Source organism: Vespa velutina, chromosome 6, assembly GCF_912470025.1.
Source record: "Vespa velutina chromosome 6, iVesVel2.1, whole genome shotgun sequence".
Classification (NCBI taxonomy): Eukaryota; Metazoa; Arthropoda; class Insecta; order Hymenoptera; family Vespidae; genus Vespa; species Vespa velutina.
In genome coordinates this window covers 470,654-475,000 of record NC_062193.1, presented here as the reverse complement: position 1 = coordinate 475,000, position 4,347 = coordinate 470,654, and positions in this window count along the sequence as shown.

The window sequence follows — 4,347 nt, the reverse complement described above, 5'->3', positions numbered from 1 at the left end:
AAGAAATAATAATAAAATACGAAGAAAATAGAAAATAAGAAAAAAAATAATAATAATAATAATAATAATAATAATAATAATAATAATAATAATAATAAAAAAGAAGAAAAATAGAAAAAAAGGAATAAGAAAATAGGAAGAAGTTAGGTGAGAAATAAAATATACATACGAAAGTCTACGTTGAAACGTCGTTATATAACGAAACATATTATGTCTATAGAATACGTACAATAATCAACATAGGAATAAGTAAATATTAAATGTATTAACGCGTTCTTAAAGGATGGTAGTCTTAACCAACACGTTTTACGAGCTAAAGCTTCTGAGTCTTGATTGCTTTGACGATTAAACGTTTCTCTTAAGTTCGTAATGATTCTTCTTTGTCGGTAATTTCAAACTGACGTGTCGTCGTTTCTCTCCCTATTTCTCTCTCTCTCTCTCTCTCTCTCTCTCTCTCTCTCTCTCTATCTACATGTAACATTTTAAATAACCTTAACCCTCGCTATGAAACTTGGAAATACATTATGTGTATATATATATGTATGTATGTATATAAGAAATATCGAGTTAATTATGTATCGAGTATAAATATTATAAATAATTAAAGATACGAAATAGTATCGTTCTGAAAGAAGATTGAAACGTTTCAATAAGAAATGTGCATACATATGTAAATACATTTTACATTGCATATGTATATATATATATACATATGCCTTTGCATTTTTCGAATCGAATCGAATATTCATTCGATCAATCACATACGTGATACATCGCGAAAGTTAAAATCAAAATATTGTCACGAGTATTTTTCCATTCATGGAACTCACCGTATCAACAAGGAGAAAAACTTGTATCGTTCTCAGGAGAAATATATAAATGTTTGAATTATTTTATATACGTATACGTAAGACGAATAAAGATTTAATAATTTGCTTTTTAATATTTCAAAAGTATATATATATATATATATTGAAAATTTGTTTTTATGTATTCGAAAATATAAATCATGAAAAAATAAAAAGATAAATATTAATTTTTATATACGATTGTTTATATAATCGATTAAATATCATTCGATAAAATAAATTTGAAAAAGCAATTTTCAATAATGACGTTAGACAATAATGGAGATGATATTATCGACGTATGACAAATCATTAAAGTCTCCTTTTATGATTTATAATGTAGAACAAAATATATTTTCTTTTCTTCGTCTTAATTTTGAAGAAAAATCGCTTGAAGAATTCGAAAATCATTGTAAGATCGGCGCCGTTCAAAAAGAAACGTTCTTTCGTGGGATTTATTCGAATCGTATCGTCATTTAAAACGCATTTAATTAACAACGAAACAATCTCTTGAGTCACTTTCGTCCGTAGCCCGAAGCAACGAACGATCGTTTCGGTATGTCGACTTTTTAACCCGCTTCTTGACTCTTCTTGGGTTACGTTACCTCACTCGATCATTTTGAACTCGACGAATTGAATATTCGATATATTCAATCAAAGAAGTGCTCATTGATAAACAATATATTTATATAGAAATTATAAAATAAATATTTATCTTTAGTATTGTAAATATTTGTCTTTTATTTTTTATAATTTATATCTTCGAATATATAACAACAAATTTTATAATATATATATATATATACACTTTTGAAACATTAAAATCAATTTATTACATGTTTATTCGTCTTACGTATAATTATATATATATATATATATAATTATTACAATATTATATAAATTTAATATATAAGCAACGAAGAAAGAAAATATTTTCAGATAAGAAAACAAAAAGTTGCATTACAATTGTTAAATAAATACAATTTCTCATATTGTCATCCAGTTTAAATCCTGATTAAAAATCATTTTTTCATAAGAAAAGTCGAACAGTTTTTGAATGAAAAGAGAGAGAGAGAGAGAGAGAGAGATGCGATCTCTTTTTAGCATAAATTTTCTCCTACTTATTGTTAGAAATTTCCTTTGATGACAAAAGAAAAGATAGCTTATCTCTTATTTTCCCACCGCATAAAACCACAATCTCGAATAACCTACTTGCAGAAAGGATTAATATTTCAAGATATAAAACGCGAAATGTGAGATCAACCACGCACACACACAGACACACACACACACACACACACACTATATTTATACATACACGCACGCATGTACACATAAATATAGATCAATAAAATATTTGAATCGATCGATGAATTCAAAACATACAACAATTGAATAATAGTCCTTCGCATTAGATATCCCAGCAACGAAAGGAAGAGAAAAAAAAAAGAAAGAAGGAAAAAGAAAAAAAAAAAAATAGAAAATAGTTGATCGACGAATTTAAAAATAGTAACGATCGATACGATCCATAGAAATGGATCGATATTCGTTGCTCGAAGATGGAAGAAGGATAACTTCTGCGATGGGTGAAAAAGTGCGTGCATCGATCAAAAAGTTTCACGTGAGATAAAAGAAAAGGACGGATAAATAATGGTATCCGTCGTTGCGTTTATTTCTTTTCTTTTTTCTTTATTCTTTTTGTTTCTCTTCGCGGTACTTACAACTCGCCGGGAAAGGAACAGGTAGGTCAGTTGATGCGACGGAAAACTCGACGACCCGATGACTCTTTCTGCTCGAGTCTGATGAAGGAAGAAAAAACGAGAGAGAGAGAGAGAGAGAGAGAGAGAGAGAAGTTGCCCTGACCTCCTCCAATTGTGACAGCCAATGACATCGAAATTGTTGGGAAAGATGGAGCAGCTCCTTCTCGAGATACCTCTTTATACAAAATTCCTTTCTTTGGTATAGAATCGAAAAGCATCTCGTATGATTCCATTGATTTCGTTGTACGATAATAACTAACCATATGGAACAAGTAGAACAGGTATTATATATAATTTTTTTGTTTTTCTATGTAAATATCTACGTATAACAATAACAATAATTATAATAACAATAATAATAATTAATAATATTTAAATGATAATTAATGAATATAAATATTTATGTATAAGAATAATGATAATAATATTAATAATAATAATAATAATAATAATAATAATAATAATAATTAATAATATTTAAATGATAATCGGATATTTGAATGATAATATTTATATATTTTACTGATAAATATATTAATGAAAGAAACATATTAATGAAAATGATTAAGATAAGTGGAAGAATATAAAATATAATTTTATTACTTTTAATTCTTCTTTTTTTTTTTTTTTTTTCTTTTTTTAATAATAAATCTCTCATTCAATCGTTCAATGATAGATAAGACATGTGTTTTTTCAGATGTCTCTCCACTTGTTGTAATATAGATAATCATAAAATTTCAATAATACCAACCGATGATTACGTCAATCTTTATTATATTAAAATATACTACTTTATCAAGATGAATTCTTATTGATGTTATTTGTTTGTACTATTTTTAGAAGAATTTGGTTAACTGCCAGATAGGTGAATTTCATTCTGAATTGAGATTGTTATAATGAGATTGTTATAAGTACTCTCAAATTAATAAGACATAAACGATTTAAAATATGTATATATAAATATATATATATATATGTATATAAATGTATTCAATTTTAATTGGAAAATCTATAATTAAGAGATTTCTTGATAAATTACATTTCGTTAAGGATTTAAATCTATTTCTTTTGATTTCCGGTAAAAGTGAAATATTGATAAATAGATAATAAAGATACAGTATAAACGTCATGTATTAACAATTCGATTATAAATAAGAGAAGTTGAGAAACTTTCATTATTATGATAACAAAGTTTAAACGTGTTTCGAATACTTAAGAACAATACCTTTCACTTCCTTGTTTAAAATAAAAAATCGATAGATAGATACGAGATAAAAAAAATCGACGATAATTTATTCAAACATCTAATATAAAGATAACTCGTATGGGTTATAAAGATTTCGTATTATTATTATTATTATTATTATTATTATTATTATTAATTATTGATTACATAGGTAAAATTGTTACGGTGCTATTATATATTCATATAACGATGTACAATATCGTATAAACTTCGATATTTACTTTGTTTATAAAAGTTCTCTAATATAATTATAGTCATTACGAAATATGACGTAGATTTATCTTCGACTTCGAACGGTATTGATCGAAGTGTTTGCTTTTTTATTTTTTTTTATTTTTTTTTTTTTTTTTTCTAAAAGTTTAAATAAATGATCAAAAAGTCTTCAAAAAAAGGGGTCCTTTCCTTTCGTTTACTTTTCTTTCCTTTCCTTTCCTTTCCTTTCTTAATCTTTTTCTCGAAGAATTCGCTTCCACTTTCATAAGAAATCTCGTTT